This window comes from Nannospalax galili, unplaced genomic scaffold, assembly GCF_000622305.1.
Source record: "Nannospalax galili isolate Female #2095 unplaced genomic scaffold, S.galili_v1.0 scaffold1000, whole genome shotgun sequence".
NCBI classification, from domain to species: domain Eukaryota; kingdom Metazoa; phylum Chordata; class Mammalia; order Rodentia; family Spalacidae; genus Nannospalax; species Nannospalax galili.
The window spans coordinates 269734-291996 of NW_008346439.1; the positions used below are offsets into that span (position 1 = coordinate 269734).

The window sequence follows — 22263 nt, forward strand, 5'->3', positions numbered from 1 at the left end:
ATCAGTGGCTGAGGCCTGACGTAGGGTGTATGTAACTGCAGACCCTCTGATGTCTGCATGAGGGGGCAAAGAGGTCCTGGCTGATAAACTCCAAAGAGCTAGGGTGACATCCTAGGGTGATTCCTCCTGGGAAGCAAACACATGGATTCTCTTCCGTCCATACATGATGCACTGTATATATGCCCTCAGGTCTGTGAGCTCACATATTGTAAGACTCTGGGGGCTTAAAATCAGTTCAGACCTGTGAGAGTCTTGACTTCTTGACTTGGTTGTAATTAGCAATGCAGAGTAAAATAACAAGTAAGATAATGTACAAATAAGACTGTATGTTCACCTCATCTTGGGCAAAGGTTTTCTTTGTCAGAGTACAATATCATAGGCTTGAAAAAGGAACGCCTCCACATAGGTTTAAACTGCAACTTAGGGGGCTGGAGAGATGGCTCAGCGGTTAAGAACACTGGCTGTTCTTGTAGAAGACCCGGGTTCAAATCCCAGCACCCACATGGCAGCTAAAAACTGCCTGTAACTCCAGTTCCAGGGGATCTGACAGGCTCTTCTGTCCTCTGTGGGCATTGATTGCACAAGGGTGGACTTACCTATATACAGGCATAACATTCATACAAATAAAATAAAAATAATAAAATATTAAGAAAAATTTTTTAAAAAGTCTTTAAAAATAAATAAGCTCTCTCTGACCCGCAGGCCTCTCTCCGGGGGCTTATACTGAGTTCGATATTGTATAACTGTATTAACTCAACTGTGAACCTAGAAACTTGCAGCCACTTGTGAAAGAGATGTACTTTTGCTCTGGAGTGTATTACTGAATATGTTAAAGCTGTAATGAAATGCTTCTTCTAATTGTTGCTTGTCAAGGATTCTGTGACCAGTATGAATTCAGAGAGACAGATGGACAATCAATTAATGATGTCTGCCAGGTATGAATTCTAAGGGAGCAATGGGTGTGGTAGATTGGTGATGTCTGTTCTGGGCTGGGGAATGGAAGAGTGGGCCCCAGTTGGGTGGATTACATTCTTACTTATCTCTGTGATAAGAGTCCATTTGCATGGATTTGCCTTATGGTCCAAACATTTGCTTCAACTGGCGGCCAAGAAGACGTTTTATTCTCCCTAAAAAAAAATTCTCCCTTTTTCCTTCCTTCCTCTCCCATTTCCTCTTACTTTGGCACTCAAAGGTTTTTATTCTATAAATACTTTGCCGTCTTTGTGACATGGACTCATTCAGGACATGTTTACAGTACTTAATGACATCTCCCTGAGAAATAATGAGAATGCCTTTAAAGGTTGTCTTCCTCCCGTGCGTTCAGCAGGACGGCACGCTAGGCCTGCGAGATGAGAGCCGAGGGTCTGGCAGGGGGAAAATTGACTTAATTTCTTTTCACCACATGAAATGGAGTGTCTGAGAGATCTGACCTAAATGCACGGCCTAAAAACCAATTAATTCTGAATTGTGAATTTGTGAGCACATCAAGCTGTGTGCGGAATTTCCGATGAGGCAGACAATGCGTACCTGGCTTATTTGCAAAATGTGAAGATTTTTCCACCTAAATATACCTAATGGTCCATTATTAAAGTGCAGCTTCAATCAAACTGTACCGTAGCTTGAAGACCTGCAGTGGTTCAGCTTGAGATGGAAATTCAGCCCTCAGCCCAACTGTGTGGGCCTGGGCCTCCCTAGGGACCTCTCATGGGATCCATGGTTCCTGATGCCACCATCCTGAAGTTAAGCTATAGGCTGTCAACATGCTCAGTAGGTAAGGCAATGAGTCTTTGCCACCATGGAGCCAGTGACAAAGGGCTGGCCCACCTCTGTTGTTCTGCTGCTGTGCAATTGTTAATTCTGTCTCCTCTGCCTGTGGAATCGACTGGGATGCCACCTCATCCAATTTAATTCACCTGGTGTTCCCCGAGGCTGCTATGCAAATGGCTCTGTGGTGGGGAGCAACGGCAAAAATGAATCTGACATAGTGCATACTTTAATGACTATATAAGTAAGAATGTGAAAAATAGCAATAACTGTCACGCAAGGTTTAATTTGGTGATTTCTAATAAAGCTATGATACTGTAACACATGAGAGGGAGGGCTCAATAACATGGGATGGCCAGGAGTCTGTGTGTGCGCATGCGCACGTGTGTGTATGAGCGTTAGGTCTGCTGGATGATGTGGTGTGAAGTGTGTGTGGTGGCTATGTGATAGTTGTGTATGCCTGCTGGACATGGGGATTTGAAGTGTGTGTATATGTGCATGTGTGCGTGAGAGAGAATTATGTGCCTGCCAGATGGTGGGGTGTGAGGTGCATGTTCTTGCCGGGTGGGCAGATGTGAGGTGTGTTAAATCTGCTGGGTGGAGGGATTCTGCTGGGTTTGGGGATGTCAAGTGTGTGTATGTGTCTCTGTGTGTGTGTGTGAGAGAGAGAATTATTTCTGTCTGCTGGACGGTAGTATATAAAGTGTGTGTGTGTATTGTATATGTGCTGGGTGGGCAGATATCAGGTGGGAGATGTGAGTCATATGTGTGTGAGTTATGTGTGCGATGAATGACATGTATGGATCTTGTGTAACTGCTGGGCAAGGGGATGTAAGGAGCATCTGTGTGAGCTGAGTATGTGTATTTTGTGTTTGTAAATCATGTATGTCTGCTGGGAGGGTGATGTGAATGTATATGCATGAGTTGTGTGCTGTGGGTTGTGTATGTGTATGTGTGGGTCTATGAATAATGTTTATATTGGGTGGGTGGATGTGAGGGGTGTGGGGGATAGTGGTGGTATATGTGGCTTTGTGGAATACAGTAAATGAGGGTCCCAGAACACACAGTCGGGGAGGTGGTATCAGAGAAGGTGGGGCTCTTCCAAAAAGGAGATATCAGAGCAAGGTGGTCCAGGTGAGGTGGTAGGTAATGCAAACTGAGCTGTGCATACTCAGGGTCAACCTGAGAGAGGCAGAAAGTCAAAAGAGCAGCTCATCCTGTGAAGGGCTTCCACCAGCAGAGGAGATTGTGGGCACACTCTGTGGGATTTCTGGGTAGAGCTGAGCTGAGGTGCCTGGTCTGCACATTCTATACAGGCAGAAGAAACAGAGGGAGGGCACAAAGGCCAGGCAGTGGAGAGAGGAGCCATAGCATTCCAAGGAGAGGTCTGCAACTTGGGAGTGGGCCTGGCAGGATGGAAGACAGGTGAGGGTACAGGGCCATTGCAACTACCAGCCTTGTTTCCTGGGGCTTTGCTGTTGCTGTGGTGTTTCCCCAGAGCTTTTTCTGAAACAAAGGAGCTCCTTCAGCTGTGGGAAAGGAAGTCCTAAGGTCTGGGGCAGTTGATTTCCCCAGGGCAGTCCTTCAACCATGGGGGTGAGGTCTGTAAGAAGTGCCAAGCCTCCTGCTCCTTGGAGGGCAGAGCTGAGGCAGGATCTGCAGGCCTTCTCTGAAGGCTCCAAGGAGATGGAGCCCCAGGCATTCTTAGAAGTAGGCAGTTGGATAGGACATAGGTTCTCAAAATTTGTTTCAGCAGGGCAGAGGAGGGAGTTCTGAGAGGGGTAACTAACACTAAAGGTCTTTCAATATATGGAAACATAGCACTGCAGAAATTTCTTAAAGCAGATACATATACATTGTAAAAAGATTAAAGGGAATTACCTTATAACAGGGGGACATTGCCCCTACTAAACACAAAAGTAAAAGGTAAAATTCCAATGCCAGGGATGGACTCCATTTTTCAAAATTGTTGACCAAGGGTCCCATAGACTCTTACCACTACTGGCCATTGGCCTTGCTCTTGGTTATCCACCAGAACTTGACAGTAAGATATTATTGCTGAAGATACTGCATACAAGAGCTATAGAAGAAATAAGGAGAAATCAAACTGGTGCTGACTTCAAAGCCTCAACTCTACTGACTAGCTTTTGTGGTGCCGGAAGGTGCTATGCAAGCTACCTAAAAAGAAAATGACCAACCTTACCCAGCTGTGAATCATGTGAGTTGCAACAACAATTGGCCTGGCAAGATGTGCCCACCAGTGCAATAGTGGAATGCACATTGTGGGAGTAACCAACTACTTTCTAATTGAATTTAAAGATCCACTTCATAAGATGGAGCCCATACCTGACACTGATAGAAGGTCAGGAATCTGAGGCTAGACAGGCCATAGGCCATAGGGTTAATACTATTATTCTGATAAACAGATGTACTATTAAAACTGAGTCCTAATGACTTGTTATACCCATAGATTAATGCATCTCCCACCTCTCACCAGAGAAGCTTCCTTATGTAGCAGGTGGTGATTAACACAGAGAACCACAATTGGCCAATGTGCAGGGAATAAGAGGTTGCAGACTGCTTATCCCTAAATAAGTTGCTTGTATCATACTTTTGGCTCCTAAGGCACAGGGATCATTGCCGAAGAGAGGCAGAAATATTGTAAGAGCCAGAGGTGTGGGTGACCACAAGGAAACAGTTTTCCAGACAGCTGATGAGTTACTCACATGAACTCACAGCAATGGTGACAGCATGCACAAGTCCCATGTAAGTCCCAGTCAGACAAAGTCTAAGCATAGACATGGGGAAGTGGGTAAGAAACTCCAATCCTACCTGAGGAAGCACTGGAAACCAATGACTGCTGGGACAGGGGGAGTCAGTCTTGTTTAAGCCTGAGAGCCTTGACAGGTTGACCAAGGTCCAGTGGATGAACCCACACTGAAGGGCACTTGGGGACACAAATTTGATTCTATAGGCCTTAGTAAATTAGAGTCTGGTGTTCTAAAGCAACTTGTGAATATATTCATCCATTAATTTATTCACTTATTCAATCTATTATATGGGGCTCTACTGGGAGTCCTGTTAGATTTGGGGTACCTTATTTTTATTCAGCCTTTTCTGTAATTAGCTCTGTGTATAATTTTAATCATTTTCCATTTATTTGTCCAAATTTGTCTGTATTTGTTTCTATGGCCTTCACTGTAGAATTAGAAAAAGTCTTTTCTTAACATATATCCATTTTTGAATCTCAAGTAATTTTCTAATTCAACATAGAATGTGAAATAGCTGTTTTGTCTAAATCTACATGCAATCCCCTCTATATTTTCTAGTTTTCTTTTTTTAAAAAGTATTTTTTTAAATTTTATTTGTTATTTTTATTTTATGTGTATGAGTGTATTGCCTGCATGTATGTGAGTGTACATGTGTCATGCAATGCCGCGGAGGTCAGAAGAGAGCTTCGAATACCCCTGGAACTGGAGTTAAGGATGATTCATAGCTGCCATGTGGGTGCTGGGAATTGAACCTGGGTCCTCTGCAAGAGCAGTCAGTGCTCTTAACTGCTGAGCCATCTCTCTAGCCCCTATTTTCTAGTTTTCTGCATCATTCTATATATCCTTAACTTTCTTTAAATATAAATCTTTTTTATAAATCATAATTGTTTTTAAGAAATCCCCCTTTATTATTCTTTCCTAAACAACATCTCTTACTTCTTCAAAGATAGGGTCTCACTATGTAGGCCATGTTGGGCTTGAACTCACAGAGATCCACCTGCCTTTGCCTCCTGAGTTCTGGGATTAAAGGCCTGTGCCATCATGCCAGCCTCCCTAAATGCCTTTGTAACAAATATTTCCTTTCACTGATTTCTTTGAGAAGCTAGTGAGGGTAAGGAATCATGATCTTACAAAGGCATATTCTAGTCTGGAATAGACACCCATCCCCACCCTACCATTCCTCCAAACAGTCTTTAAGGCACCACTACAAGTATCTGGATCTTCACAGGTATGGGTTTGACATGGAATTGTGACTATGCATATTTGGTGAGTTTGTAAATGTTGTTTGCTGCAGAGATGATTCCCTGCTGGAGTGATCAACTGGTTGGATTTGTCTACATCCCAGAAACAGCCTCAGTTTAAAGGAAACAGGTCACTCTCATCTCTTCTCAACATATGTAGTATATTAGTATGTATTATTCTTGTACAGATACTGTGAACTCAAGTTCTGTATGCTAATGATTGCAATGGTGCTTGGGCTGCTATCCAAACCCATAAATGTAGCACATGTCTACTGTTATGAATTCAATCAATTGATGTGGCACCCTCACATCAGTTCATATGTGAATGCCCCAGCCTCTGGTACCTTAGAAAGTAACCTTATATGGAAACAGGGTCATTGAGGCTAAGATGAGGTTACACAGGGCCAAGATAGCCCCCACCCCATCCAATGTGAAAATATAGAGATACAAGGCAGAAACCGAAGTGATATGTCTACAAGGAGTGCCAAGATTGCCAGCGAACTACTAGAAGTGGAGGCATCCACATATAATGGCACCCCAGGAGGGATTAACTCTTTTGTACCTGGATCTGAGATTTTTGACCTCCAATGTGGCGAGGCACTAAATATATATTGCCTAAGACTCAGGTATGTACAACCTGTTGACATTGAGAAGCAATGTTATCATCTATAAGTTCACACTTGAGAATCATACTAGTCACACACACGTACACACACACAGACACACACACAGACTCACCCCTCAGTGTTCTAAATAAGTTTCCAGTTTTGTGTTGGGTTGCATCCTGGGCCACACGAAACCTGTTATAGCCTGCGAGTTCCAGGCTGGACATGCCCAGAGTCATCCAGTTTGTGGTTCTTATTTCAGCAGCCCTTGTAAATACTACAGCCCATTCTGAAAGCCTTTTGACACAGTAGTCTTTGAAAACTAGAAAAATTGCAAATTGTAAGGCAAGAGCGAGGGCTGTTCATCTATTTTGAGCAGTAGAATTTCATCCTGTAAGGGCTGGAGAGATGGGTCAGTGGGAGAGTGACTGCCAGGCAGGCATGAGGACCTGAGTTTGGATCTCCCATATCCACATAAAAACCCCATATGGCAACATGCTCCTGTAACTCTAGTCCTGGGAGGTAGAGATGGTAGATCCCAGGGGCTCTCTGGCTAGCCCAGTCTAGCTAACTAGTTCCAGGTTCAGCGAGAGACACTGTTTCAAAAAGCAAGGTAGAGAATCAATTGGGGAAAACACCTGACCCTAACCTGCGGCCTCCACATGCACCCAAATGGGTGAGCACATTCATACACACATGTGCATATATATGTATATGGCTCTCCACACACTTACATAGAATTTCACCTTTTTTGTTAAAACAATTGAGCAGAACCATCTTGCCTTCTAGAGACCCTGTGTGGAATCGTTTCAAAATTGTCCCCATGTGGGGATAGTGTTATGGTCAGAACAAAGGAGAACAGCCACAGGAATGAATGTGGAAACAGCCAGACACTCATGTATTCTGTCACTTACCAACTCACAAAAGACTTCCTGCCTGTCCTCACAGCTGAGAGTCAAGAGACAACTTGGGTGAGAAGCCTTGAGCAAATCCCAGGTCATGGCCAAGCATGGTAAGCAATAGATGAGACATGGCCTTGACCAGACACTGGTAGAAATAACAGAAAAAAAGAACTAAACAAGTGGCCAGGACATGATAGTGAGGGCTGACTGTGGTGGTGTGGGCTTGTTTTGTAAGTTGTTGCTGAAGTTTTTGCAACTGGTCAGCTCACCTGAAATCCCTTTCCCCCACCTGACCCGAGGCACATTTACCTGGGCCCAGGGTTAAGCAGTTAAAAGTCAGCTGGACTCTCACCTACACTGTTCCAGAAAATCATTTTTTAAAATTTTATTTTTCAGTTTAGTTTTGGGGTTTAAACCTCACTGGCCCTTCTTTGTCTCTTTCTTTCTTTTTTGCAGGAAAAACATCTCGGAGCTTTGCTGAATTTACTCATAAAGACTCAACCAATAAATTCCTAACTCAAAAGATTAAAGACATTTATGTACAACATACAAAAAGAAAAAGTCTTGCTTACATCAGAACCCCCGTGTTTGTATAGCTTAACCAAACAGAATAATGTTTGAAAGACAAGGACTAACACAGACATTTCTGCCTTTTTAAAACGAGGCTCAATTACTCAAAAATGTTGCCTGCTTTGTTGGTTTTAAATGCTTTTATCTCATTTTGATTTATGGCTGTCCCTTGTATAGAAGCGGGTCTCTGCTTAACCACCTGTAGGCAGGTGTATCCTTTTAAAGCACACTCCCCAGAGCTGGGATTCATCCATCAACCACTCCCTTGGAGCCTCAGCATTCAGCATCTTTTATCTCTGTGACCCAGTCCCTGGGTCTATTTCATGATAAACATTTAATTCTGTGTGGCACCCATGGCCAGAGGAAAGAAAATAAAAGGGAAAAGAACACCTGAATTTGGGGTAAAAAGAAAGAAATTGATATTTATTAAGTATGTGTTTGAGACCTAGAAACAGAGACGGCATCATCCTACTTTTTCCTCCTTTCCTCCACTTATCCTTCCCTCCTTTTTCCTTTTTTCCTTCCTCCTTTCCTTTCCTTTCCTTTCCTTTCCTTTCCTTTCCTTTCCTTTCCTTTCCTTTCCTCATTCTTTGGAAAATTTAATATGACTTGACAAGTTACTGAATTTTATAATAATCATCCATAGAATGCGGGCTCATTAAGTTCAAAAGCCAGCTTCTGTGTAACACTAGATTATTTTAACGAAGTGATGGTAATTTTTTCTGCTGAATTTTCCACAATTTATATTTTAGACTATTTCCTTCACAGTCTTTAACTCCATGGCTTAGAAGACATCATGGAATTTGCTGAACAGAACAATAAATGCATGATTAAAATCTTGAGGACTGAAGCACTGTGGTTACCTCAAGGGAAACAACTGAACATAGGCCTAAGCTTCTGTGTGTTCATAACAGATAAAGATGGTTTCTTTTAAGATTCCCCTCACCCCCTTTAAATCAAGGAACCTGTACAGCTTTTCTTTATAATTAAATGCTTTATAAAGATGTAGCTTGAAATCACAGGGGTAACAGTAGATAACCAGTGAATGCTTTGCGTTCACTGAGAATTAAAGCGCTTATAAGGATGCTATGCTCTGAAGTGAAGAAGCAAGATACGTTGAAGAAATCACAGGAGACTATGACCACCATCTTCTTGGTTTAAAAACTAGGTGAGAGTTCTACAGACTCACTCAGCCAGATTGTGTGAGGAAAGCAGTTTGTTGGCATGATGGAGTCTGAGGACAGAACACCTGTCTTGGCAGAGCTGAACAACATTAATAGCTGCCATTGACCCCATATATTCTCAGGTTCTGACTATGAAACCTCTGCATCTTCAAGTCTGAGCATGGCTTCTGCACCTGGGAATCTCTCCATAGCCTCTGGTCATTACCCATAGTAGACAGAGGAAAATATACCAGGGAAACTTTCTTTTAACCCAGGAAACAATTGCAACTGCTCTAGCAGAAACTAGATGGAGTGCAAGCTCTGGTCCTTCAGTAATCCAAGGGTCAGTGGGATCAGGGCTTACACTACACCCCATGCTAGTCATCATAGACAGCAACAAATGGGGTGCTCCTTCCTGCAGGGCCTGGCAGTGGGAGATGAGGGGCATCCTACCAGCACAGCTTGTATCTGGAACTTGCCCACTTCAGGGAACCCAAGCAGACGCAGATCCTGCCTTGGATTAGTTCTGTGATCTTTCTGCAGAGCAGGGCTGGGGACTATTTGATTTGCTCTGTGTTTGCTCTTTTATGCACTCTCCTCCACATGTGGGTGTTAGAGCAATCCTGCAAGAGGCTGACCACAGGTGAAGGAAGGCCTTGGGAATTGCTGTGCATCCGTCCTTCCCTGACATACTCACAGAAGCCCCTTCCTTAAAATGAGAAGGGGCTACTTGGGAAACAGGTAACTGATACTAAGTTTTTTCCTTGCTGTGCAGACATGGTTCAGCCATGTATAAGCTTTTAGTCAAGGGAGAAACTCAGTTCTTGGCTGATAGGCTAGACAGAACCCTTCTGAGATTTCTCAAAGGTATTTTTCTAGGTCTAGACCTTTAGGGCTGGGGATATAGGTCAGTGATAGAGCATTTGCCAACCATGTATGAGGTCCTGGGTTCCATCCCGGTAGACCAAAGGTCCCACTCTTTATTATCAAGCTAGGTTGGATGAGAACTTGGATAACTCTGCATCCAGGGTCTCTTCATTCTTAAAAATGAAGACCCCAGCCAGGCTTGGTGGTGCATGCCTATAATCCCAGCACTCGGGAGGCAGAGGCAGGTGGATCTCTGTGAGTTTGAGGCCAGCCTGGTCTCCATAGCAAATCCAGGCCAGCTGGGGCTACAGGGAGACCAAAGAAAAATAAAGAAGACCCCAGAGAGATTTTGTTCACATGGGTGATGTCTACTGACATCAATGTTTGTGTGTGGTAAATAAAATATTTATGTATGATTTACCTCAAAATAGCAATAATGAACCCATTAAGTATTAATATGAACAACATAATTTTAAATAAAAATTACTGGATTTTCTTAAACAAAAGCAATCATCATGTTAAAAATTTTTTGCAGATATCCCAGATATCTGATTTAGCCAAGGCATCTGGATTCTTTCCCTGTTTCTCTATTAGTTGTGTTGTTTTAGTTGGAGGGAATGAAGGAGACTGTCATGCTCATCGCTGCACAAAGAAAAAAGGAGAGGTTTTAAGGTGGAGCTTTCAGGTCTTCATGAATATTCTTTCTTTTGCCATACCAGTCCAACAAGAGGAAGTTTCTTAGAGGTCAGCTGCCTTGTGATATCTAGAATGTCTGAATTTGGCCTCAATAGGCATAGTCTAGCCTTTCCCAGTCTCCCACCCCATATTCCTAGGATTCCCCAAGGTTTATATCTCCTCTCTTACAAATTCACTAAGTGCCTTTAACAGACAGGGCCCCTAGTATGGGTCTCTTCAACATGAAGAGTCTCTGTTGCAGCTTGCTTAATCTCCCTCTGCCTGAACAGAGGCCACACCAGGATTGACTTCTATGCAATCCTTTACTAACTGAGAAGTGGAGGCAGATGGACAGACAGATCCAAAGCTTCATTAACCTGGTCACTCCATTTGTCCAACAGATTATCCAACGTCAGGGCAAAGACTTCAGAGCTCAACCCTGCACTGTTTCACATGCATAGTAGAATGTATTGATGTGTAGTAGGGACAGAGAGAAGAACGAACTCCTCATGTGAATGAAGGATTTAGCTGGAGCATAAATGATGCTCAAGCTATGTTACAGGTAAATGCAATCCTCAGTAAACACTGCCTTTCATTCGGGCTTTCTCTGTGTTTAAGACAGCTGTTCTCTGAGCACCTGCTCAGATCTCTTGTTTACAACAGTCTCCAGCCTCTGCCTGGACCTGGCTTCACACAATGTAGGCTGGGCAGGCACTATTTCCATTCTTTTCCTTGTATTTCCCTACCTTCCTGTCTTTGGACTATTGTTTCCCAACTTGTATAACTGTGTGTGGATGTGTGTGTCCACCAGAGCTCAGAGCTTAATTATCAGCCCCTATCGAGAATGATCCAGCTCAATAGCCTGAAGATGCAGGAAAAAAAAATTAATTAGCAACCTGCTCATCCCACCTCTGAATACTGAGCACTGAACTCCTGTCATGTGTCATGTGCCATAGAAAGCAGCCAGCCTTGAGCTTTGGCACAGAGGGTGTTACTGGCTTGATCCCACCTTTTCAAGTTTGTGGGAAGTTCAGTACAGTAACTCCTCATGGAGGGGGTGTTTTGTGAATGGTTTTTTGGGTCTTTCCCCATCCGGGGTTAGTCCCCTACACTTAGCAGAGCTCCACAGTCTTTTTATAATGATGATAGGGTCAGCTTTCTTCTTCTAAAGACTCCAGAGGCTGCACCTCAATTTTCATTGTGTATTTGTTATTCTTGTGGTTTGTTTCTAGAAAACAAATCTCTGTTCATATGGTTTCAGTTTCCAGGGAATGTTAGCTTGCAAACTGCTCAGAAGATGGATGTCCTGGTAGGGAGGGAGTAGTTCCCACCCAACTACTATGGATGAGGGTAAGCTTATTCACCTGTAGCTACGATGAACACCAGTTCATTTGCTTTGGATTCAGGCCAAATAATTAATCCGACCTTGTTTATAGATACAGTAATTTCAAGTTCAGACCCCTGAAGATCTTTTCAAGTACTTTTGGTTGAACTACGGGGATGCAAATCAATGCTATGGTGCTTGGGGGACATTAATTTGGGGAGGCCACTTTGGGGGCATAAGTACTAGTGGTAAGGAAATTGCCTCACAGCTTCCCGGACAAGAAAGTGCTGAAAGAGAAGACTGAACTCTCAAAGTTTAGAGTTCACTGTCCATGGTGTGCACATGTATCCAATGTGGCCAGAGTAATGACTTATCGGTAATTAACAGCCCTTCCCTCTCAGATATTTCCAGGAAAAAGAACTAACGTTGAGCAATGGAGGCTGGACTACATCTGAAAGGTTGTTTGTGCTGTGTGTTTCTGAGAAAAACCAAATTGTCAACATAACTGTCCCCAGAGAGCACTGATCAATAGGTGCTCCAGAAGTGGGAGGACCTCGGTGAGAGGTAAGGCTGGGGCAGCGTGGAGCTGGAACAGTTCTGTGATGCTTTTGGGGGACAGTGGGGTATTCTCTTGCTTCATCCTCATGTGTGTTTATTTTCTGGAGATGCTCTATCTGTTAAGGAACAAAACTGAGTGTCTTGTGTGTGTAGGGAGCCCATGGGAAATACTCCTGATCCAAACTTGGGTGTCAGGGAAGAGAGCAAGGGAAGATTCCAGGAAGAGGTGTTTTCTACATGCAGTCCTGAAGGATGAATTTTAACCAGTGCATCGGGCAGTGGCCTAGACTAGTGTCCCCCAGAGACCATCAAGAAACAAAGATATAGGCAGGACGTGATGGTGCACACCTTTAATTCCAGCACTTGGGAATCAGAAGCAGGCCGATTTTTGTGAGATCAAAGGCAGCTTGATCTACATATCAAGTTCCAGGACAGAATGGGCTACACAGTGGAACTTTGCCTCAAAAGATTATGAGGACAGTAAGTTTATTTAGGAAGTTACTTTAGGAAGCACAAGCAAGAGGTAGGGAGTAGAGAGGGAAAGAGAAAGAATGGCTAGGAAGACGGGGGAGAGGGGACCGGAGAGAGGGAGAAGGAAGGAAGGCGAAAGGACAGGAGAAGGGAGACGAAGGAAGGGGTGGGATAGAAGAAGAGAGGGGGGAGGAAGGGAAGAGGGGCGAGAGTAGAGGGGAGTGGTGGGAAACGGAAGGAAAGCGAAGCAGCCAGTGGAGTTTGTCACCATTAAGTAACCACTGTGGATGACCTGGGCTCTGTCCTGTTAGGAGATTGGAGGAGTGGTCATGGCAAAGTTCACACTTGTCCTACCTGAGGGGAAAGAACTGGGAGCATTATCTAAATCGTGAGATGTTGCTTTCTGAAAGCCAGATGTGTATAGGCCCATTAGAAGAGTTATGTCAGTGAAGGTTTGAATATCAGACAGAGAGCTGATAACGGGCCAACTCCAAGCTGTCTAAGTGTCCTAGCTCTTCCTCATCACTGGTAGCACCATCCCTGAAACTCATGCTCCAGCACCCATGAGGCAGCCATCTTTCTTCTATCTTTTTAGCTCAGGTTTGTCTTCCCTGACATGCTGTGTTGGAAATCCATCTTCCCGCCGTATTAAAGGATTCCAAATGTTTCTTCTTGTACTTGCGAACTCCATCATCTTTGGCAGAACAGAACCAGCACCTTTTCCATGGAACTGGGTAGATGTAAGTGAAGGCATAGCTATTTTTTCTCTGTCAGTACAGGACTTAGAGAATCATAGTACTTGACCTGACAGGAACACTCTTTGGGACCGCCTTACATCACCCCCAGCTGAGCTAGCCAATGTCCACATTTTACAGTGGAAAAGAACCAACTTGTAAAAGCTATTTTGATTTTTGGTGGTGTTTAGCTGCACTGGGACCACTTTCCTGACACTTAGGGGTTGGAGTTGGGTACCTATGTTTTCTTGCACTAGGGATTCTGGATCTGTAAACATCCAGTCCCACACTCCAGGGCTAAAGGAGGCTGTTGGAGGCTGTGATCACAGAACACATGTGAGCGTGCAGGGATGGGGGCAAGACCGAGTGGCCTGACACCCTTCCCTCACCCTTGTCCCCAGACAGGACTGCTTCTCTTGTCCCTTCCCTGTTCCTCAGAAGCTGACCTTTCTGTCCACACTCCTTAACTTTCTCATCTACCCTTAACAGAGCTCAGAGCAATTCCTTTGCAAATTCACTATGCTGACAAGTGTCTGTCTTCTTTACATGTTCTACAGGCTCAGAGGAGCACAAGGTATGCTTCTATAGTAGTGTGGAGTTCAGCGCTCTAATAGGATCACAGGTGTTTTCCTCAGCATAGCAGATTTATGGAGGATGCCACCTATTTCTTTGTATAGTTGTATTTTCTATAAAATATCTTTCTGTGAGAATGTTTGTTTTCTCGATTAAAAAGAAAAAGTGGCAAGTTATCTTTAAAACCATAGAAGCAGTTACAGGTGAGGTTTTCCAAGGTCAAGGGCTGGGGGTGTGTGTGTGGGTGCTGTTAAGTTGCTTTGAAGTCTGCACAAGATTTTTAAAGACTAACTTAGTTAACAGTTAAAAAACAAGACATTTTATGACTTTACTTGGCATCAGGGGCATCAGGCAACACAGCCCACAGTGAAGCCACTGTCCCTGTCCATCAGGACCCCAGAGCCCACCTTGCTGAGCCTGGGAATACTCTGCACACCAGAAAGGTCTCCAACACTCACCACTGTGCAGGCTCCACTGTCATGTGGGGCTGGAAGCATTATTCTACATGGTTGTCCAGTACTGACTTGTTCAGATGCCCCTGGGGTCTGCCCCCTTCCACCCCACTGTCCCCAAAAGGTGCCCCTTTAAGAAACCTAGCGCAGAGTCCTCTGCAGACCTCCCAGGTTGGCTTGAGAGTGGGCAAAGGGTAAAGGGAGTACCAAAAACTCTTCTGAGCAGCAAGGAGGGAATGAGGTGGGGTGGGGGTTAGGGGAGGGGACAGGAGCCTCAGCAGATCTCAGAATCCTGAGGAGCAGAGCCGGGTGGGCGGGCTGGATGCTGTTAGAACCAGAATCCAGCAATTCAGAGCTTCTGGAACACAAGCCAAGCCCGCAGGCCTTTTCTGTGGCTCTCAAATCTGCATCCAGGACCTTTCCTCAGGATTAAATGAAACTTAAACCTACTAAATAAACACAGGCACAAAAAAAATCATTGGGAGTTGTTCAGCTGCCATCAATCATCATTGCCAGGGTGTTCCTTGTCTTGACAGCTTACTGTAGGGAGGGAGGCCTGGGCTCCCAGGAACAAAGGCATGAGAGAAAGACAGAAAAATAGCAACAGAAGAGGAGATTTACTGGGCAGGCCCAGGAAGGAAAGGAAATAAAGGGAGAGAGTACAGGAAGATAGATCCCAAATCAGGCCGGGGTTGCAGCAGTAGACTTCACAATGAGTTATGTTTTATCTGTTTACTGGATTAAATGAAACTTAAACCTACTAAATAAACACAGGCACAAAAAAATCATTGGGAGTTGTTCAGCTGCCATCAATCATCATTGCCAGGGTGTTCCTTGTCTTGACAGCTTACTGTAGGGAGGGAGGCCTGGGCTCCCAGGAACAAAGGCATGAGAGAAAGACAGAAAAATAGCAACAGAAGAGGAGATTTACTGGGCAGGCCCAGGAAGGAAAGGAAATAAAGGGAGAGAGTACAGGAAGATAGATCCCAAATCAGGCCGGGGTTGCAGCAGTAGACTTCACAATGAGTTATGTTTTATCTGTTTACTTCAGTGTAGTAGCAGTCGTAATAATAATATAATAATAATAATACATTTAAATGCTTTGGTCAATGGGGAGATTGCTTTGTCTCTAAAGTGTCTGCGCAGCAAGCATGAGGACTTGAACTGGATCCCCAAAATCCAAGGACAAGCCAGGTACAGCAAGCAGCTCACGCCTATAATGCCAGCACTGGGGAGGCAGAGACACAAGGAGCCTGGATCTCACTGGCCAGCCAGTCTAGCCAAATCGGCGAACTTTAGGTTCAATGAGAGACCCTATCTCAAAAAATAAGGTGGAGCATGAGTGAGGACTACCCCCTGTGTCAATCTCTGCACCTCTACACACCCACGGGCATAAGTGCACAGGCACACACACCAGAACATATACATACATACACATACAGCCATTTGATTCACTGAGCTCTCTCTGTGGCAAACATTGTGTCTAATACCTCATTTATTTATTCATTCATTCATTGATCCACTCATTCAACAATGTATCTGATGTGCTGGGAATGCAGTGGTAAAAAAGCCTTGTCAAATGAAGAAGAAAGAAAATTAAAAAGTAGATACATGAGTATATGATGTTAGAGAATGGTACATGTCATGGAAAAATGATACCCAATAGGGAGATGGAGGTTGGAAGTCAGAGGGTCACTTAGGGCAGCAAGTCCAAGAAGGTCTCTCTGAGTAGCTGGCTCTAGAGCTCTTAGCAAGAGCCATGGCTGAATGACACAGGCAGAATATTCCAGAGGAAGGTGCAGAGACCCTGTGGTACATTCGCATATGGCAGAGTTCAGGTTCAGGCTGGAGGCCAGCAGAGTGCACATAAATGGGACAAACTCTCTGAAGCCAGGGTCCCGTTTTGGCCTGGACCAAAATATAGCAGTTTTTAAAGCCAAGCTCCCATGGCTCCTAAAAACCTCATTATTTTCTCCATCAATTTAGTAGATGTAAACATAAGACAACAGGTATTCTCACCAAGAGTGAGACATTGGTGACGCCATAGGGCCCCAAACAAACCCTCAGCAGGAATGTCACTTGCAGGAAGATGGTAGATCCAGGCTCTGCTCTCCAAGTCGCATGCCATCCAACCTCCTATAGACACTTCTTAATGAGTTCCTGAAGTCCACAGGCCCTGCTCTCCCCTGACCAGGACCAGTTAGTGATCCTTGCTCCCTTACTCCCTTTGTACGCACAAACTTTGTATCCTGAACCAGCAGGTGGCCATTCCTGGGTGTGCCCATGTAACATTTTGCAGCTCCCAATACCTCTGCTCTGAGAAGTGCAGTTCATTATCAAGTTCTTTCTGTCAAGGAGTTTCAGAAAACAGACATGGATGCAGGGAGCATGTTACAAAAATGGGATGAAATTGGGAAAGAAATGGCAGTGGGAGATGGAGCTTAGAGAACTTCTCATGAGGTCAGAGGTCCTCAGAAATGTATGGAACTATCAACAAGAATTTGGCTTTCTACAGGGTGTAGGACACAGATTTAATGTGACAGGACCTGTATTTGAGAGGCTGAGAGACGGACTCTGCCATTAGCCTTTGTGATCCTTGCTGTTCAGCTGCTAGGCAGCCGTAGCATATGGCTCACATTCTAGAATGAGGTATTCAATTAAAAGTGAAATGTGTTCTTTGATATCGAAGCTAATATCCCCACCTCATCCAAACTGGTGTTATTTGTGCAGGCAAAGCAGAAGTGGGAGAAACCCAAATGCACACAAAACCAGGCGAAGGTCAGCTCTGATTATATCAGGCTGGCAATTTAACACTAGCTCTGCACTTTGCAAAGCACCAGCACTGTTTGCCTCTTTCCAAAGTTCATATTTGAGAATAACTGAGTTTGTGCATGAGTGAGATGGAAATTTGTGTCTGGAAGAGGGCTGTGTGCTGTTTGTCTCCAATGAGACTGAGCAAAGTAGCCCATCATTTACCAAAAGAGGGTATGGCCCACCATGTGAAACCATTTATTGCACATGTTCAAATTTTATATCATAAATATAATTTCATTAAAATATATTTTTTTAATTTTTTTAGTCTTTTTGAGACAGGGTCTCCCTGTAGCCCCAGCTGTCCTGGAACTCACTATGTAGACCAGGCTGATAATTTTATTTTTATATTTTTAATGTTTTGATCGTGTGTCTGTGTGTGTGTGTGTGTGCGCGCGCACACGTGCGTGTGTGCACATTAGCCATGGCAAGTGTGTGGAGGTCAGAGGACAAACTTCAGGAGCTTTTTGTTCCCTTCTTCCACCATGCGGGTCTTGGGGATCGAACTCAGATTGTCAAACCTACCTGAAAGTGCCTTTACTCACTGAGCCATCTCACTGGCCCAATTTGATTTTTTTTTTTTTTTTTTTTTTTTTATGATAAGAGTACCTGTGAGATGTGCTGTCTTCTTTTCACACCCCAATGGTCAGCTCTTGGATTTCTTGGGATACAAGAGTCAGTTGGATATTCCAAGGAATAAACAGGTTCTATCTTTGGAGCACAAACATAGATGATTGTAGAGGAAACTGGGGCTGGGCTAGGAGGATACAGAAAAAGTATAGGGGATAAGTGAGATCAGAGATGAAATTTCCCTTGGGTACCATTCCAGCAACTGCCTTTAGGAATGCACACCTATTTTCAAAGTATTCGTAGAATTTCCCTTCAGAAGCAAGTCCCTCAGTTAGAAGTTGACCACATGGCCAGGCTAGTCATGGAGGTATCCCCAACGTTCTCTGATGTGTGAGGGGGAGCAGTAAGCTGTCCTGTGCTCCTCCACTGTCTCTGTTGCTAAAGGGGAACAGGGTCTTTCACAATCACCGGCTTCAGAGGCCCGGAACCAGTCCTATAGCCCTCCTGGAGTTGCAGGGAAAAGGTAGATCATCCAATAGCCAGGGTCAAATCACTCTAGTTTGCTTTCAAATACAGAAGAGGCATCATTGACCAATGCTGTTGTTTTCCTTCAGAACAGCTCCATGGTGGCTCCTGCTTCTGCCTCTTGAGTGCTGGGATTAAAGGTATGCTCCACCACACCCAGCCACTACCAACTTCTTAAGCTCTTTCTGGCACTATGAGATACCGGGGGATATACAGGACAAAAAGAAAAAAGAAAGTACTGCTTATAAAAAATAAAATATTTATTTATTTTTATTTTATGTGTATGAGTGTATTGCCTGCATGTGTGTGTAAGTGCACCCCTGTCATGCAATGCCTGCAGAATTCAGAAGAGGGTGTTAGAGCCCCCGGAACTGGAGTTACATTTGGTTGTTAGCTGCCATGTGGGTGCTGGGAATCGAACCAGGGTCCTCTTCAAGAGCAGCCAGGGCTCTTAACCTCGGAGCCATCTCTCCAGGCCCCAGTACTACTCAACTTTCAAGGAGTTCAGATGGGAGACAACACAAGCCTACAGGCTTGATATGTAGCCCCACCCTTAAGTCCCTGCTTAGTGTTTTAGATGGTTGTAGGACTCCTGACCTTAGAGGACCAAGGAGTGAGGCTAGAAGGGTCATCTGGGTCCAAAATGGACCATATATGCTCCAATTCTATCCTCAGAACCACACCAAAAAGAAGGATTCTAAGAGCCCTTTCAAACAGTTTCAAAGCAGCTCCAAGTCTCACTGGAGTACCAGTGCAGGGAGGTGCACTCCAGAAATGAGATGCAGCACCTTCACCGCAGAGCCTGTGTGCTGCAGTGGAAGTCACAGCGAGACAGTCCAGACAAACGCCCGAAAGATCTCGTGCTTTTTTGTAGACCCCAAAATTGAACATTGCACTTCATTGAGTGGGTTGTCATGGAGTGGTGATGTGATGGTGAGTGTTAAGTGTCAACTTGACAGAATCTAAAATCATCTGGGAGATGGGCTTCTGGGCGTGCTTGTGCAAGAGTATCTTGATTATGCTATTTGAGCAGGAAGACCTTCCCACTGCAGATGGCACCATTCTTTGGATGGGATCCTCCACTGCATAATGGAGAAAGGGGAACTGAGCAACAGCATGCATTTGATTCTCTATGCCTCCTGATTGCAGATGTGATAAGTTCCTGTCTTATCCTTGAGGATACCTTGACTTCCCTACCTTGAGGATACATCTTGTACCTTGACTTCCCTACCATGATAGACTGTACCTTGGAATTGTGAGAATAAACCCTTTCTCCCTTAAGTTGCTTTTGTCGTGGTGTTTTATCAAAGTAACAACCAAAGAAACTAAGGCAGATGGGAAGACAGACATTGCCTGACCAAGGCTGTGGTAAGGGAGTGAGTGAGACCTGGAGCAAAACGAAAGGCAGAACTGACAAAGCAGAATTTGTATTCAGGTGTAACCAGAATTCCTTCAATGACATACTAGGTTTCTAGATCCATATCTGTATATTGTATCTCTGTATTTCCAAAAATACATTTATGAAGAATATATAAAATACAAGAAGTAAAAAGTTAGGTAAAAGTTCAAGAATCATATGTCAGATGTGGGGGCACACACCTTTAATCCCAGCACTTGGGAGGCAAAGGCAGGAGGCTCTCTCTGAGTTTGAGGGCAGCCTGGCCTATATAGTAAGTTCTAGACCAGCTGGGGTTACAGGGAGACCCTGTCTCAAAAAGACAAAAAAAATCATCTAAAACCCATTATGGATGCTTTTTATCAGAAGTCCAGACTTAAATTCCCTCCATTCATCAGACTCCTGGCAGCCGATGCTTAAGGGAAGTACCGCATAATGGGTTATGTAATTCTTATAAGATAAAAAGGAACCATGAGGATTGGGGAGATGTTTTAGTTGACAGTGTCTACTGTATAAGCACCAGGATCTGAGTTCCATTCCCAGCATCCACATAAAGTGCTGGCAGGGGTGGAAACAGATGGATCCTTGAAGTTCACTGGCCACCCAGCCTTGCTGAATTGAGCTCCACGTTCAGTGAGAGACCGTCTCTCACTGAAAATAAGGGAGAGACTGACTGAGGAAGACACCTGATGTTGACCTCTGTCCCCCACACATGAAGATACACACAAACACACGCACAAACACACATGAACAAGTATATACTTACCCATACACAAGAATAAAACCTTACAGAGTTCAACATATCTGTCTGATTTAATCATTAAGAAATACTCTATTGTAGGCTTCTTTTAAATTAATTTAATTTGTTTTGAGACAGGGTCTTATTGTATAGACTGACCTAAAACTCTCTATTCTCCTGCCTCAACCTCTGGTATGCTAAGGTTAGAGGCATGAGCCACCATGCTAGGCTTTGTTGTTCTACAGGACAGGGAAAGTGTGACAGTAGATCAGGTCCTCAGCGGGTTGTTTTGCAGAGCACACATGCCCTGGAGTCTATGCTGTTAACATTCTGAACACCAGAATGCAGGGGAAGGTGTTGATGTGGTTAACATGAAGGTGTACCCCTGCCCCCAGGTTTTCTTTCAAGTGAGGACTCTCCATCCCACTGTGAGGACTAGGCTGAGCTGATAGATGTACCTCAGGCTTGAGTTTTTCCAAATGGCCTCTCGCTGGTGCTGCAGCAGGACACGGGTCCAAGCCCTAAGCAACTTCTGTCCAACATGGGATACTTCCAATAGGCCACCTTGCTCCAAGGTCCCATGCTTGAGTGTGGACTTTGCTAGGTCTGCACTGTGGTTGGATACCCCTTCCCCTTTTCCCTTGACAAAATTATTCCCCAGTAAACTTTATGAATCTAACTTTGCCTTAATGGCAGCTTCTTGGGGAACCCAATCTGCAAAAGCAATTTATTAGGAATAACAAACATTCCTTATGCCATGAATAAGGAATGGGCTGAAGGGGTCTTTTCCATGACCCTAAACTGGTTTTAGAGACTTGCCTCTGTCTTTATAAACTACCTTTAAGTGCCTGTAGTTTAGTCTGATCAGAGGGAGCTCTGTCAGTGTGACAGACTCACTAATAAGACTCAAGTGTGGGATTTTGGGGGGTGGTTACTTTGTTCTTTCTCTTCACCAAGTATTTTATTTTTACTCCTTCAAATCACAGGTAGCACTTTATAATCCACCCTCTTCCATAAATATTAAATATTTATGTTTTTACCCCTGAACTTGGCACTTAATCATTTGTTTTCATTCCTGTTAACTGCTTGACAGTCTCTGCATCCTGATAGAGTAGGAAATTGTCCTCAGTGTGGTTCACAGAGACAAGTTTTAGCTCATTAGATACCTGAAAAGGGAGATTTGAGTCTAGATCTGTCCATATTAGATCCTGAACCCCAGAGACCTTGACTAGACAAGGATTTGCTCTGATCTCTGGGCACTCAAGCTGGGGTCTGACAATGGTGACCACAGGCTGCCTCTGGTCACACACCTGGCCCATCTCCTAAAAATATGCTGTGGCCTCAAAGAAGGTGATTGCCTTTTTATAAAAAATACTTTTTATAATCCATGCAGAGATCATAAAGGGGGTTACCAGGAATCTCAGTAATAACAATTTAACAGTTTGGGAGTGGGCAGGCAAAAGTGTGGCCCTCCGGATAGCACTATAAAGCCCTGAAGTTTAAAAAAAACTCTTTATATATATATATATATTTTTAATCATTTTTAAAAATT

At 44.1% G+C, this 22263-nt stretch overlaps 1 long non-coding RNA gene across 1 annotated transcript; it reads left to right on the forward strand.

The window, feature by feature from the left end:
• Window positions 1-12403: 12403 nt before the first annotated feature.
• On the forward strand, window positions 12404-19857 carry LOC115071995. The gene is made up of 4 exons (XR_003851055.1): window positions 12404-12446; window positions 13507-13651; window positions 18666-18716; window positions 19610-19857. It is a non-coding gene; the product is annotated as an uncharacterized LOC115071995 (long non-coding RNA).
• Window positions 19858-22263: the final 2406 nt, after the last annotated feature.